The sequence below is a fragment of the Ascaphus truei genome, chromosome 11 (assembly GCF_040206685.1).
Source record: "Ascaphus truei isolate aAscTru1 chromosome 11, aAscTru1.hap1, whole genome shotgun sequence".
Taxonomy (NCBI): Eukaryota; Metazoa; Chordata; class Amphibia; order Anura; family Ascaphidae; genus Ascaphus; species Ascaphus truei.
The window spans coordinates 59,627,033-59,643,762 of NC_134493.1; the positions used below are offsets into that span (position 1 = coordinate 59,627,033).

A 16,730-nucleotide genomic window follows, 5' to 3' on the forward strand; every position below is an offset into this window, starting at 1 on the left:
CGGCCCTTAACCCCCCCGGCCAGCCCTTCACCCCCCGGCCCGGCCCTTCACCCCCCCGGCCAGGCCCTTCACCCCCCCCGGCCCTGCCCTTCACCTCCCCCGGCCCTGCCCTTCACCCCCCCCTCTCCGGCCCTGCCCTTCGCCCCCTCCGGCCCTGCTTTTTGCCCCCTCCGGCCCTGCCCTTCGCCCCCTCCGGCCCTGCCCTTCACCCCCTCCGGCACTGCCCTTCACTCACACACCCCCTGCCCTTCGCCCCCGCCCTCCCTGCCCTTCGCCCCCGCCCTCCCTGCCCTTCACCCCCGCCCTCCCTGCCCTTTGCCCCCGCCCTTCAGTCACACACCCCCTGCCCTTCGCCCCTACCCTCTCTGCCCTTCGCCCCCACCCTCCCTGCCCTTCGCCCCCACCCTCCCTGCCCTTCGCCCCCACCCTCCCTTACCTTCGCCCCCACCCTCCCTTACCTTCGCCCCCACCCTCCCTACCCTTCGCCCCCACCCTCCCTGCCCTTCACCCCCACCCTCCCTGCCCTTCGCCCCCACCCTCCCTGACCTTCGCACCCACCCTCCCTGCCCTTCGCACCCACCCCCACCCTCCCTGCCCTTTGCACCCACCCCCACCCTCCCTGCCCTTCACACCCACCCCCTGCAGCCCTGCCCTTCGCCCCCTCCGGCCCTGCCCTTCGCCCCCTCCGGCCCTGCCCTTTGCCCCCTCCGGCCCTGCCCTTCGCCCCCTCCGGCCCTGCCCTTCGCCCCCTCCGGCCCTGCCCTTCACTCACACACCCCCTGCCCTTCGCCCCCGCCCTCCCTGCCCTTCGCCCCCGCCCTCCCTGCCCTTCGCCCCCGTCCTCCCTGCCCTTCACCCCCGCCCTTCACTCACACACCCCCTGCCCTTCGCCCCCACCCTCCCTGCCCTTCGCCCCTACCCTCCCTGCCCTTTGCCACCCCGCCCCTCCCTGCCCTTTGCCACCCCGCCCCTCCCTGCCCTTTGCCACTCCGCCCCTCCCTGCCCTTTGCCACCCCACCCCTCCCTGCCCTTTGCCACCCTTGCCCCTCCCTGCCCTTTGCCACCCTGCCCCTCGCCACCCCCGCCCCTCCCTGCCCTTTGCCACCCCCACCCCTCCCTGCCCTTTGCCACCCCTCCCTTTCCTTTTGCCCCTCCCTTTCCTTTTGCCCCTCCCTTTCCTTTTGCCCCTCCCTTTCCTTTTGCCCCTCCCTACCCTTTTGCCCCTCACTGCCCTTTTGCCCCTCACTGCCCTTTTGCCCCATCCTGCCCTCTTGCCCCTCCCTGTCCTTAGCCCCCCCGCCCCTCTCTGCCCTTTGGCCCTCCTTCCCTTTGCCTCCCTCCCTGCCCTCTTGCCCTCCCTGCCCTTTGCCCCCCCGCCCCTCCCTGCCCTTTGCCCCCCCCCCGCCCCTCCCTGCCATTTGCACCCCCCCGCCCCTCCCTGCCCTTTACCCCCCTGCCCCTCCCTGCCCTTTGCCCCCCCCTGCCCCTCCCTGCCCTTTGCCCCCCCCCCGCCCCTCCCTGCCCTTTGCCCCCCCCGCTCCTCCCTGCCCTTTGCCCCCCCCCACCCCTCCCTGCCCTTTGCCCCCCCACCGCCCCTCCCTGCCCTTTGCCCTCGCCCCTCCCTGCCCTTTGCCCCCCTGCCCTTTGCCCTCCCCACCCCTTGCCCCCCTCCCGCCCTTCCACGCCCCTCCCCCCCGCCCTTCCACTCCATGCCCCCTGCCCTTCCACGCCCGGGCAACGCCGGGTTTATCAGCTAGTATTTAATAAAGTACTTTCCCAATCCTCAATAAATAGGTTGAGTAGATATACAATAAGTAGATAATTATCTTTTTATCATTACACTACCTATGTATGCATATTTGTCTGAACATCCTAATTCAGTCTTCACAGTGTTTCTTTTTCTTCCTCTTTTTTACAAGATAGTCACTATGTGATTCATTAAATCCTAATGGCCCATACCTGGGATACATATCAATCATTCATTGGTTGGCATGAGATTCAGGTATTTAAGATTCTATTATTAATTGAATAAATAATTTTCACCATTGCAATTCATTGTTTCCATGTGGGATGTACATTGATGGGCAGCTATCATTCATGTCTGACCATGCAGAGCAACAGCACATAGCAGCTGAACAGAAGGCTGCACTTCAGGCAAGTCCCTCATGATGGAAATCTATACTCCCTCCACAGAATATGTACATGATGCACTGATAAATTGTCTCACCACAGCTCAATAATCTTTGCAGTTTTGCCGGATCGGGGCTATAACGGGTTAGTGTGCCTACTGCGTGGTTTACTTACACCCCTCTAACAAACTGAGACGACACAGTTTTGTGGAAGTAAAAATGCTCACAGCTTTATTGTTTTAACAATATCTGAAAATAACTGTCAGCCATAATCTTAGTCCTTTGTCATCCCTATTCTCGGTATCTTCCGGCGGGGGGAGCCCTCCTCCACCCGCCCTAATCTACCGCCCACCTGGAGAGACACTCTCTGCCGCGAGAGACACTCTCCACGGCCCCCGTCCACCGTTCACCTGGAGAGACAGTCTCCGCCGCGAGAGACACTTCACGGCCCCCGTCTACCGTTCACCTGGAGAGACACTCTCCGCCGTGAGAGACACTCTCCACGGCCCCCGTCTACCGTTCACCTGGAGAGACACTCTCCACGGCCCCTAGTTCCCCCTTATCAGAGCCGCCTGGGCCTACCCGCATAGGATAGAGCCCAGCTGCCTAAGATTGGTGCCAGGGGTACAGCGCCTGACCACCTGCGTCGGCGCCTCCAGCCCGCACAATCTTTTCAGGGGGACCGTTACCTGGCGGCCCATCCGCATCGGGTGGAGCCCCATTTCGGGTATTCATGGTGTCCCTACGATGACAGTTCCGCCACCCGGACGACCCAATAAGGCCACTTACTGGGGACTCATCCCACACCCCAAGCTGTGACCCTAAACCCTGACTGCTGATCGCTTGCAAAGGCCTACGCATGTTATTAATAAAATATCGAGGGGCCCCCACTGTGAAGACAGAAAACATGTTAGAGGATTATTTAATTACTCGCCTGCCGGCCCTAATGTACCCCTTTTAGGCATTTGATTGTGAATCTGAAGCTGCTGGGGGCCCAGAGTAACAGCCGGGAAGGCTGCTTCTATGTCAATTTTACTAATAGTGCTCCTTCCCATATGTCTTAATTATCCATTATGGCAGTGTCGACTGATTGGTATTGTATCCGGCGTAACTTGGGTCAATGGCCTCATACCCCCCTTGGGTATGACAGGTGTTGTATTAGCCTGAATATATATATATATATATATATATATATATTTTGCACCCGGGGAAATAATTAACTGAGCAATACGGGGGGGGGGGATGTGCATGGGCCCACCATACATCCCAATTTTATCTCCTTTAACTCACCCCCCCCCCCAATGGTATGTGAAAACCCCCCCTTCTAAACCCTCCTCCAAGAAAACCCCACCTTCTCCTGGTCGGGGTACCCCTTTAGCCAACGGCCCACACCGCTAAGGCTGACCGGTGGTGGGCCTTCCCTCTCCCCTGGCTGCGGTTGCCCAGGGCCTTTGAAGCACTTCTTGCCGGGGTGGTTACCCCCGCACCGGCTACACACATGTCTAAACTTGCAACCCACCCCCAGCTTGCAGTGTTTATCATTAAACGCCCAACACTCCCTTTTATTGCCCCTGCTTGTTGAATCACTCCCGGGCCGACCGCCCGGCCCCTTGGGAAAGGGCGCGCTACCCCCCTGTTTCCTGTTTCCCACTAGCTTCATCCACAATTCCATGTCCATCTTCCCCAGACTAAACCGTGTATCCCCCTGCCACCTGTGCCTGAAATGCTCATCATAATCCCGCCACGCTGACCCTCCGTGTTCGTCATGTATGTTCTGTATCACACTCATGTATTTCATCACATTATGCAATTCCTTGGGATGTTTTGAAAGGAAACAGTCCCCGGACACAATGAAGCCCATAATCCAGTTCGCATTACTTCTACCTGCCCTTTCTCGCCCGCCTCTCGCATACGTTTCCTCTCTGCTCGCCCCTTTACAGACAGCTTAAACATATCCACATACTTCCTGTTACCTATGTCTCTCTGTGTTCTCCTGGGCAGGTGTGTGTACAGGGAGCTAGTTTCGACCGCAAACAAATCCTCCCCGCTGTGGGTGGAAGCCGCCCCTTTGTCTTTGCGCGCTTTGCGTTTTGCCTTATCTGTCCTACTCCGCTTTGCCGCCTTGCTCAACGCTTCTACCTGCTTCCTTATGCGCTTTATCCCTGGGGTCTCGTCGCTGTCTGCGCCGCTGCTTGCGTCTGACTCGCTGCTTTCCCTAGCGCTCTCACTATCGTCACTGTCTGACCCTTGGGACTCACAGTCCGACCCTGTCCTAACCGACCCCACATCACTAACATCCTCATTTTCCAACACGGCCTTATCATGCTCACCTGATCCTGCGGCCTGGACACCTGGGTTACCGGTCCTGGATTTTTTACTCGCTGCACGGCTCCTGTTAGCGCTCCCCGGATCGGCGACGCTTCCCAGCGCCCTTGGTACCAGCGCTTTTGCCAGGGGGCGCCCGGGACACTGGGGGTGACTGGGTGCCACCCCGTAGCCAGCGGCAGTGGGGCTGTCGTTGATGGATCCCAGGCTGGCGTGGGTGCGCCAGGAGCGTATGGCAAAGGGACGGGTGCGTGGTGCGTGGGTGCATAAGGCACATGGGTGGGTGTGTGGGGCAGTGGCGCATATGGCACCGGGGCGGGTGCGGGGGGCGCAGGTGCGTATGGCGCTTAGGGGACGGGCACATACGGCGCAAGGGCGTGATGCGTGTAATGTGCGGGTGCGTACAGAGGGGGTTGGGGAGGCGCGTGGGCGTAAGGTGCATTGGTGTAATGCGTGTGGGGGGCATAATACGCCTGGGCATAGGGCAGGGGAAACCCGGCGGGGGGCAACGCCGCTGCGGTGGTGGGTGGGATGGTGAACGGCGTGGGGTGGCTCAGTCCAGCCATGGGGGGGTGGTCTGGTCAGCAGGAGAGGGGATGGTGTGGGCAGCATGAAGGGTGACCAGGGCAGCATGGGGAGAGGGTATCAGTGCAGCATGGGGAGAGGTGACCAGGGCAGCATGGGGAGAGGGTATCAGTGCAGCCTGGGGGGAGGTGACCAGGGCAGCCTGGGGGGAGGTGACCAGGGCAGCCTGGGGAGAGGTGACCAGGGCAGCCTGGGGAGAGGTGACCAGGGCAGCCTGGGGAGAGGTGACCAGGGCAGCTTGGGGAGAGGTGACCAGGGCAGCCTGGGGAGAGGTGACCAGGGCAGCCTTGGGAGAGGTGACCAGGGCAGCCTAGGGAGAGGTGACCAGGGCAGCCTAGGGAGAGGTGACCAGGGCAGCATGGGGAGGGGGGGGCGTTTTTCTGTGAGGGGGGAGTAAAGCAGTCTGCATTTCCCTGCTCTGCACAGAGCAGGCACCGGAGTGAGGCTGGGGGGCGGAGCTGGCATGCCGGGCTGATTCTCTGAGTCTCCGGCTGGGGAGGGCTGCTGCTTCCGTGGGGCTGCTGATGCAGGAGGCTGGGATCTGCTGGGCTGCTTCATTGTGCTGGGGATCGGTGATCACGATCAGGAGCCACAGGGACCTGCAGGGAGAGAAGAAAACAGAATCAGTGATCAGTTCCTGCAAGCGCAGTGTTTAAATAGCCCGCCCCATTAGCCCCTCCCCTTGTTGATTCGCGCGCAAATCCACCAAACCTCATGGTGGGGGGAAGGAAAGGAAGGCACTTTAAGTACCCCCTAGAGGCACGGGCCATTATGGACGCGCCGGCCCCATTTTGGGACCTCTGCGTCTCTTTGCACTTTACAGAAAAAGGCTGTACGAGTTGTGAGGAGAAACTGGGCTCTCCACACACAAGCTGTAGATTAAAGCTAAATTAGAGCAAAACAAGAAAAAAAATCCTATTCAAAACAATAGAATAGACTATTTATTAATTGAATTAATAAGTGTGAACTAAGCTTTTTGCCAAAAGATGTAGAGACGGTTGGATGGCAGCTTTATAGTTTCAATACCAGAATGTCGCAAACTTTTACGTTTATTCTGGGCACTTTCACATTCATGAACCAAAAACTCACAAATGTTTACAAACAGTTCGCACCAGTTTTGGGAAAAGTTTCTGCTTATTTTGACATTTTTTTAAAAACAATGTTACAAAACCAATAGCGCTCGGGCGACGCCGAAACAGGAAAAGTGTTTAGAGCCAGAACCAAAAGTGAAAGGATACAACCTTAGTAGATATTGGTATGAATACTGTGCAATTATTGAAATCTCTAAACTATCAATTTTTAACAGTACAGTGTGTGTGTGTGTATATATATATATATATATATATATATATATATATATATATATATATATATATATATATATATATATATAGAGTGCAGAATAAATGAGTTCTTCAGTGTTAGGTGATACCTTTTTTATTGGACTAACAATTTATGTCATAGGACAAGCTTTCGAGAGTTATCCTCTCTTCTTCAGGTCAAGTTTAATGATAGCTTAGTCAAGTGTTCATCAAAATGTATGATTACAGTATTACTATGGAAATCAAATGTTTTAGCTCACTGTCTTAGCACTGTGTTTTTCTCACACCACAGCACGCGCATGCACATTCATCGGGATACTTCATAACCCAAGACTCTGCTTTTGGAAACCTGATTCTCCCAGTCATACCACGTCTTGATGCTGAGTAACAACATGCAGTGCCCTGCAAGTTTTCTTATGAACTGCTGAAAATGTCTCCATATGCAGACTTTAAACTGTCTACAAGCAGGCTATGTTAAGGATTGTAGATATATTTTGTACATTTAATGTTTTGGTATTGTTTATATAATTAACTTATTTCTAAAAACAATTTTCTATATGGACTGCATTTATTAAACCAAACATCTTGTACCAAAGTATCAATTACAGAGAAGACGAAGCGGAAACTGTTGCGGGTCTTGTAACGTTGAGTCAGCTGAGATTGTAACTGGTGCAGGTTGTTTAATGGCAATTCTTAAATGTGTAAATAAATATCTTTTGTTTACAATGTTCTTGTCCCTTTTTCCCTTTTTATATTTACTTTCTGTATTTAATATCCTGAGTTTTCAGCAAGCAAATGTGCCAGATTAACTGAACCTTTAAAGCTCTTGTGAATCAGACTTGATTGTGTCTGCATAAAGTACAGACACAATCTGTACTCTTTTTAGCTCCAGGGACTCCTTGGATACCAAGATACTTACAGTTTTCTGTGTCTGTACACTTCCTGATCTTTTAAAGATGGCGCCCACAATCATCCAGTTGGAAACCGCAATGTCATTTGTTGTGGCTTCCTGTTGGACCTTAGTTTGGCAGCCAATTTGTTTTCATGGGATAGGATCGAAAAGCAAGTACCTAATAATTATCCCAGGAACCATGGGTCACCAGAGCTGCAAATACTGTAGAGCAGTTCAGCTCGGGGGGAACCCCTGCCTTGCTGGTTTCAATCCTGTTAAATCAATTTCCAAAATAAAACTAAGCACTTCATATACTGCTTTAATCTTTAGAGAGTCCTTGTACAAACCTGGCACACCAGAGGCTCTAATGATGTACAGTACTAATATCATGGCAAAAATGCTTGTTTTCTAGTGGAGATTGGGCAGGCTACTCCAACGTGAAGACCCCACCACTTCCATTTAATACAATCCGGGGGAGGGGGCAGTCACATGATACAAATGCTAGATGTCTGGTGCCATCGAACCTCAGGCACTGAAACTAAATTAGCAATCCCGTATCTTGGGTATAACTTTGTTTAGCCTACCTATTATCTTTCATTTGAATGCTGCTGCTGCTGCTGCTGCTGCTGCTGCTGCTGCTGCTGCTGCTGCTGCTGCTGCTGCTGCTGTTCTTTGCAAGTATGATTTTATTAAAAAAAAAAAAAAAAAGTGACCACACTGGAAATGAACAGTAATTGCCATCATAACCCCTAATGCCACTGAGGGGTGTGTGTGTGTGCGTGCGTGTGTGTGTGTGTGTGTAAAACACAAAAAAGATAAGGCACCTATATGCACATATTATTGCAAGTAGAATAATTGAAAAATTATAAATGTTTATACAACCATACAATGATGATGAACACAAAATCCTTGGGTAATTCAATGAAGATGGTGGTTCAAGGGCATGAAAAACAAAAAGAAAAAACATACATACTGTAGTGCAATACTATTAAAAATAACACTTTATGCTAATATGTAAGTAAGAGTTAAATCAACCTGTATTAAACATATTGAATTGGAATAGAAATTCAGCGCTCATGCTACAGATGTGTTGTTTGCTGGAAGCACTGATCCCTTTGCAGCATTGATGTGGAGCGTCTCCCCAACTTACTCCTAAAACAAGGTGACCCCTATACAGAGGACACCATGTGAAACAACAAGATAAAATGCACACAATGTGCACCAGGGATTAGATATAATACATAAAATATTTATTAAAACAAAGGTAATTACCCACAAATAAAATAAATTAAAAGAAAGCATAAACCGAGAGGATCCAACCCCACCTCAGTACATATGCACTCACTAGGGGTTTAAAAACAATGAACCACACAAAAAAAACATGAAAAGATCTCTCTAAATAGACTAGATCTAAACAGACAGCATACAAAATAAAAATAAAAAAGACATTGATGCCCAGGATCGTGGATGAAGTGATAACCAAGATTGGTGCTAGTAGCAAGACTGAACAGATTCCTAAGACCTGAAATTGGGAGGCGGGAACTTGAAACGTCAGGAGGCTCTCCTGACGAAGCACGTAGTGTGAAACGCGTAGAGGTTACGACAGGTCACTCTGCGCGTATGCTGTTAGGCTGAGGCGGCTCTTGCGGCGAGTCTGAGCGGTGGTAACATCCCTGCAGTTGGCGTGGTCCGGACCCTTGTACGCGAACAAGCGGGACCCGTTCGCATCTCCGGTGTAAGTTCCCGCCTCCCCGTTAGTGGCACATCTACTGCAGGGCAACTGCTGACGTCTGTAGTCTGCGGATCCCCACTGGTTGTCCCGTCTAGTATAAATACCGATTTGGATGGTCTCCTTGTATTGGCTGGGGCAGGAGTCGGCAATGAGACCGATGGTCCCCTCTCACAACGTGGACTTAATCGTGGATGTGGATTGTTTAGAAATTCGTGCTCTTGTTTTGTCAGAACTTCTTTGTCAAGACCTTGATCTAAAAAATTGAGTAATCTCTGTTGATATTGTGCGGTAGGGTTATGGGGTAGGGGTTGGTAAGTGGATCGGTCACTCAAAATATGGAGGGATTCTTAAATTTATTTTCACTAGTAGTCCTCAATTGATTGAATTTTTAGATTTGGCTATTTCTGTCTCACAAAATGTTATTCACACTCAAACGTTCTTTCAGAAAGTTCAAGATAATAATTATTTAAGGGCTGATAGCCACCACAACCCAACTTGGATTAACAACATCCTCAAAGGCCAATTTATTAGACTGAAGCGCAACAGTTCCACAAATGAGTCATTTAAGATCCAGGCACACGAATTGAAAAATACATTCTTGGACCGAAAATACCCTCTACACAAACTAGATGTCACTATAATGGAAGTGGAAACAATGGACAGAAATGAATTATTGAAATACAAAGTTAAACCAGATAATACAATGGCTGAAGTGCCTTTTATTACACAATTCAATCAAATGGCACCAGCAATACACAGAATTCTGCAAAAACATTGTCCGATCCTTTAAAAGGATAAAGATCTGGCCAAAATATTACCTGCCCAACCTAAAATTATTTTCACCAAAGCATCTAATATTGGAAACAGATTAGCACCAAGTTGCCCACTAACACGTTCTATTAAACCTAAAAATGTCATTAGTCAAGGATATCATATTTGTAATAAGGTAGGTGAAAGGACTCTGAGCACTGCAAAAGATGTCAGGCTGGCGGCAACGTGCAAGAAAAAACTTTATTGTGGCATAAAAGCCCGGATTAAAAAGACATAAGAAACAATTCTCTGACGCGTTTCGTCTTGCGACTTTATCACTCTTTGATATTTGTAATAGATGCATAGCCTGCACTTTTAGTTGTGCAAGTACATTATTTACTTCCAATGTCACATCGAGATCTTACAAGATCTTGTCTCACATCAGCTGTAACAGTACATTTGTCATCTATCTCCTGGAGTGTCCATGCGGTCTGCAGTGGGGTTATGGGTATGACCACAAGAAGTGTTAAAAGACGGCTATACGAACACATATTGTCAAACGGGGTTTGATGACACATAGCGTGATGAGTCATTTCCTTCAGGCACACCAACAAAATCCAAGGGGGCTAATTTGCAAAGCCATTGAGGCACTAACACTGCCCTGGCGAGGAAGTAACCCAGTTAACCACCTTTCCAGACGTGAATCTTTTTGGATTTATGAACTTCGCACGCTAACCCCATTAGGACTGAAATGTTGAATTCGATCTCAAGTATTTTTGGGGGGATACCTAGTATGATACCTAGTACTGTGGTCTCTGTCGCCTCCATTTTTCTCCTATTCATCCTATAAGGTTTAGGTCTTTTCTCTGTAATACCAGTTCTCTATATACAGTACAAGTGATAGTAACCCCTATATATTACCGCATCAATTGATTAGGTATGCACTTTAGGTATGTAAAAAATCACCCCCACTTAATTTTAAGCCAATGGCTGTGTCATAGAAATGGTACAATATAAATACATGGAGAACTTTTAGACTCTTTATGCAATATGAAGTTGTTATAAATAATTGATAGTCATTGATTAAACAATATATAGAATATTGATCACCAACTCTTTATATTGCTCGTTTTATATAGGTACCAAGTAGTTTATATATTTCACTTTTTTTTTTTTATTATTGTATTTACTGAGTATTATATTCTTTTCATTAGTGGTGTTGTGTTTAATATTATTTTTATGCATTAAGTTTATTTGTTTGTTTGTTTCATTCAGTATTTGTTTGTAGAAGCCTCTAGATCTTGTAAAAGCTGTAAAAATGTTACAACAAAAGTTCAGTTATCAAATGAGTTTATTTCAAGTGCACACAGCGAAGACAGCTTCAAAACAAAAAGCTCTCCCCCCAGATAACACGGTATGCCATATATTTATACCCTAAAACCTAAAGCTCCACCCCTTAATGGGGGGGCTTGCACATCACTAAATATTACCTCATTTTGTAATACATAATAATACTGATGTAAGCTAAAAAATCATTATGGGGTTAAATGTGATGTCAGTTCTGCCACTTCGCACATTGTATGAGAAACATTTTCCCCTTACAGGCTTCTCATAATATCATTCCTTGTCTGTTTCACACAGATTTCTTCACATAGAAATAAGACTCACAGAGACAAGACAAGATGGCGGACTAAAATATTCAAACAAAATGGCTTCATCCTAATTCTGTTATGTCAGACCCGCTAATGTCTCAACTTCGTCAGTCCCGCCTCTGATTCTTTAAAACATTGTTTTTTTGAGAATTATTAGCATGATTTTAGTCCACAAACACGTTGAGAGGCACAGGGGTGCTCCATCATCTCATAATGCTGCTTGAGGGTATAGGACAATGCATGAGGGTGCCTGCCAAATGTAGTCATAGTCTCGTATGGCGTTGCGGCCAAATTCTTTTCCGGAGTTAGAACATTGTACTTGGCATCTTCTTTCTTCAAGGGACTGCTGTAAATTGGTTCTGCAAACAATGGCATTATGTCTGCATAGGGGGTAGCACATTTGTGGATCATGCCTTTGACAAACATAACACAAACATAGATGACAACGAGTATCACACACACACACACACATTCAAAAATTTCGCTCCCAGTGATCCTACCAATCCATCAAGCCCCAAAGGGTCGCAGTCTGTGTCACTTTTCTTCCTAAGTCTTTCTTGAATTTCTTCTATCTTGTCTAACTCATGCTGTACCTTGCTACTCTGATCTTGGATGAAAACACAACATTGTTCTTTAATTAGGGCACATACACCTCCTTTTGATGTCTAAAATGTAATCTAAAGCCATTCTGTTTTGTAAGGCCACTAGCCTGATCTGAACCTGTTCTTGGTTTAGTGATGCTATGGCTGTAGTGGTGTGATTGAGGCAATCATCTAACACATCTGTTAATGTGTTAAGCCTGTCATATAGTAACCTACCTCCTACATTTAGAACTAAACTAACCCAGAATTGTTCTTTCCATAAACTACTTTCAGCCCTGAAATATTTGGTGTTTGTAGTGTGTAAAAATGGATACAAAAATGCTAGACCTTTCTGCTGCTAGCTGAAGAAAATGGCATCCATCTCTACCATCAAATATATTTTGAGAATTAGCACAACATTCTATTACTGAGACTTTGTGATGTTTGTGGGTGAGATGGTGAATTAGTGTAGTGTTACCTTAACCATGGTGATACATATCTGCGATGTATAAGGAACACAGGCAGATGAGTATTGTTGACAAAGCTCCACAGAGCATCATCATAACAGTCCTGTCATCTCTCTGTGGGTTATACCTTCGCAGACCCAATGGTGCATACATCTTAAAATTCTAACTTAAACACACTATAAAAATAAAAATATTGAGTCTTTGAAAAAAATGAAATGTTCTGAGTCTTTGAAAAAATGAAATGTTCCTGATAAGGTCAGGCCTCTGCCTGGTCTCTTATTTTCCTCGTTGGTTAACGGTCAAAGTTTATGTCTCGTCAAAACGTTAACTTGATGCGGCTGTGCTTTAGATGACTTTGGTCTTTGGTGGAGCTGGAATGAGTTTTATGTGAGCCACGTGGATCCAGGAATCTCTAACACTTTAATTGCGGTATTAATGGTTAGTATGGGCCTTTTCATCTGGGATGAAGAGCATGCTTGTGTAGGAACTACTTGACCTTTAACTCCGTCTCGCGTAGGTGCACTTTTATCATACCTTATGCCTAGAGAGACTCAAAAAATATATTAGTGGCATACAATACTTATTAATTGTTTTATTACCAATAGATGGTCCTTAATTTGTTCCTTTGAACTACTGATAGTCATAAGTCATCCCATAAGTGTCTCATAGGGAGATAATTTATACCTAGGAATAAATTCTTGTATCAATGTGTTTACTACTGTCTTAACATCCGCATATAGACAGAGGTATCGCTATTAATGCTCCTTAAATTTAAAACTAAGCAGCTAATGTGGACTTGACTGTACTACAATCTAAGTTCCTAAGACTTTGGGCCTCAGCCCCATTGTCAAACCAATTGCTTCCATAATCAGCTCTATCCTTTCTACATGCCATATCCCTAAGACCTGGAAAACTACCAGAGCTGTCCCAATCTTCAAAAGTGGGGAAAAAAACACTGTCTCAAACTACAGACCAATCTCTCTTCTCCAATATACACTTGCTCTCATTTATGCCTCACTGTCATCTCCTCCAATGCAAATGGTATCAACCTTTTCATTAAATACTAACTAACCTTAAAACGTGCCCCACAAATTAAACATCCCAATAGCCTGCACTCATGGCTATTATTCCACACACAGTCACTCATACCACACCCATTGTGGCCAAGCACTGCCATCTACAGCACTTATTCCCTCACATGCTATCTCTGTAAATTCCCCTCAAACCTTAGATTGTAAGCTCTTCAGGGCAGGAATTTATTTTCCTATTGTCTGATTTTGCTGCACTTACTATTCTATTATAATTCCCTCTACTGTATTCTTTGTGAAGTGCTGAGTACATTTTTGACGCTACATATAAATAAAGTCATACACTACAATATAATACTATCCAAAGTACTCCCAATGAAACAATTACTATACTAAGAAAAATGCCCCTAGCCAATTCCAGTCTGGCCTCTACCCCAAACACTCCATTGTAACTAGTCTGCTAAAAATGTGAAATGCCTTGCATATAATATATACCCTGCTCACTTATGTAACTACATTTGCAACTATGTATCACCTGTCCTTTAACTCTATACCTAGAACATATCCAAAAACGAGAGGTGACTCCCAATGCACCACTTCCTGGAAAAACATTCTACAAATATTTAACAATAACTACTGCTTATAATAAAATAGGACACATATGGAAAAAATAAATGGTTAAAAGTTATAAAATACATCACATATTCAGATAATAGTCAAATGCTTTTGTATAGGACTTCACACGAAATTTTTTGTAATATAAACTCTTTGCACAGTGCCGAACACACTGACAGCGTTATTATTTTTTAAAGAGCTTGTTTATCTTCGGCAATTTGCCAACCCGGGCGATTCGCCAAAAAGACCTTGAGTGCTGAGCAGATAAAAAAAACGGCTTCTCAGTCTTCTAAATATTAATTACTGGATTGAAACTTCAGCTCAAAGTTACAAATAGAGCTCGCTCCACAGCAAACCCCCCCCCCAAAAAAATATGGCCTCTCAAAAATAAAAATATGGCCTCTCAAAAATAAAAATATGGCCTCTCAAAAAATAAAAATATAGCCTCTCAAAAATAAAATATGGCCTCTCAAAATTAAAAATATGGCCTCTCAAAAATAAAATTATGGCCTCTCAAAAATAAAAATATGGCCTCTCAAAAATAAAAATGGGACAATTAACTAAACTGAGGTTAGATACACATCATATATAATTTAAACAATACGTGTGAGCTTAAAATATTTCCATCATATCTGAATCCTATAGAAATGCAATTGATGTGTTTGTACTGGTTTATACACACATAAACCACAATACAGACACACAAAGAACATAGACACAAACTTCTCTCCTACACAGCGAATCAACTTCTCATAAATAACCTGCTTTTAAAACTAATAAAAAAAATTATGCTCCGCAGCTTTTGAGTTAACTTTTCATATCTTTTGCACATTTTTTTGGAGAAAAGGGGGGGTTTGGCGCGGTCTGTGCTGCTATTATTCTGATTCTCTTTCTAGTTGCCATTAGAACAGAAGGAAAAAGAATATTTTCTGGTTTAAAAGACCTATTCGTGTGGCCAGTACGAACAAACCTTTTAAATTCCATTATTTTTCTTCTATTCTCTCTCTTAGGGCTGCTCTGCAATTACTGGCAAAATGTCCTGCCTCTTTTTTTTTTTTTTTACAATTATAACACTTTCTGTCCCTTCCAAACAATATACACAGTCTCTAATTGTATCCCAATTTCTGCATATAAACCTTTCATAAAAATAACCCTCAATACCTACTTCCTCAACACTATCGTATGCCTTGATTATCTATCGGCAAATTCACTTGCTAATTCTTTCCTATTCACTTTCTATTTCACTTGTTATTATATTAACTTCTGTCGTGGCAATGGTAAAAATTAATGTAACGGGACCCTCCTATCCCTCAACAGAATTCTTTTGACCCATATTAACGTAAGGTATGTTTCCCTGTGGGATTCAAAAACACACGAGACGACGCTCCCTGAGCTTATCAATCCCACAGAAAAAGACCCATCTTTCATTTATACATCTGCGCAATTTGTTGATAATAGTACAAACAGTGCCATTCTCTGGCCAACAAAATATATTTATATTGTCTCTTTTCGTTCTCTGTATTCATTCTTTATTATTTTCGTCTGAAGACACACAATCCTTTGAGAATTTTTAGTTTCCCATTATTCCCCTGTTACAGAAATCAAATTTAATTGACCTGTACAACACTTCTTCGGCTGCAGAAATCAACTTTAATTGACCTGTACAATACTTCTTCGGCCTCAATAATCAATGTTAATTGACCTGTACAATTTAGCGTTACAATAATCAGCGCAAGCTGATTACGTACAACTCTTTTGGCATGTTATTGTTCTGAATAGTGTAAATATGCAAATAAGGACCTGTCACGAGACTGTTCCCAATCATATATTCTCCCCATAACTATACCAAAGAAAAACTTGAATCACTTCAGCGGGTCCAACCCAGTCCTGATAAACCTTATACTTTTATGACATGAATACAGATAAGACCTTCTAACCAGATATCCATGAATAACTCACTTGGTATGTTAATGACAAGATAGAGCAAATGTACAATCAGGGACCCGTCCTGCTCAGACAACAAAAATATTTATCACAATCCCGGACGGTCTGAAAACAATCCCTTAAGCATACAAACACTCACCTTCATCACCAAAACACCAAAACTTTTAACGGAACTCTCACCTTAGCCCCTAACAACTCTTAACAACTCTTACACTTTAAAATGAATACAGGAAAAGATAATAATAAACTCAATTGATAAAAGCTAGATTCCCATCACTCAGAGAAACACCCTTTAAGGACCAGCTCTCTACACAGCACTCAAACAATTTTAAACTCAGGCTTTCCTCAAAAAGGTACCTTTTGCCTTGATTCTTATGAGCGCTCAGGTTTGAGTGTCCGAGGAGTGGCCTGTCCAGGTGCTCTGCATCCGAGATATTGGGAACCATCCTCTGCTACCATCTGTAAAAGCTGTAAAAATGTTACAACAAAAGTTCAGTTATCAAATTAGTTTATTTCAAGTGCACACAGCGGAGACAGCTTCAAAACAAAAAACTCTCCCCCCAGATAACACGGTATGCCATATATTTATACCCTAAAACCTAAAGCTCCACCCCTTTATGGGGGTCTTGCACGTCACTAAATATTACCTCATTTTGTAATACATAACAATACTAAAACTGATGTCATTTTGTAATACATAATAATACT

At 45.5% G+C, this 16,730-nt stretch overlaps 1 long non-coding RNA gene across 1 annotated transcript; it reads left to right on the forward strand.

Annotated features, from left to right (window-relative positions):
• Positions 1 to 1,996: 1,996 nt before the first annotated feature.
• LOC142463008 (uncharacterized) lies at positions 1,997 to 7,087 on the forward strand. Its single transcript, XR_012787334.1, has 2 exons — positions 1,997 to 2,154; positions 6,654 to 7,087. It is a non-coding gene; the product is annotated as an uncharacterized LOC142463008 (long non-coding RNA).
• Positions 7,088 to 16,730: the final 9,643 nt, after the last annotated feature.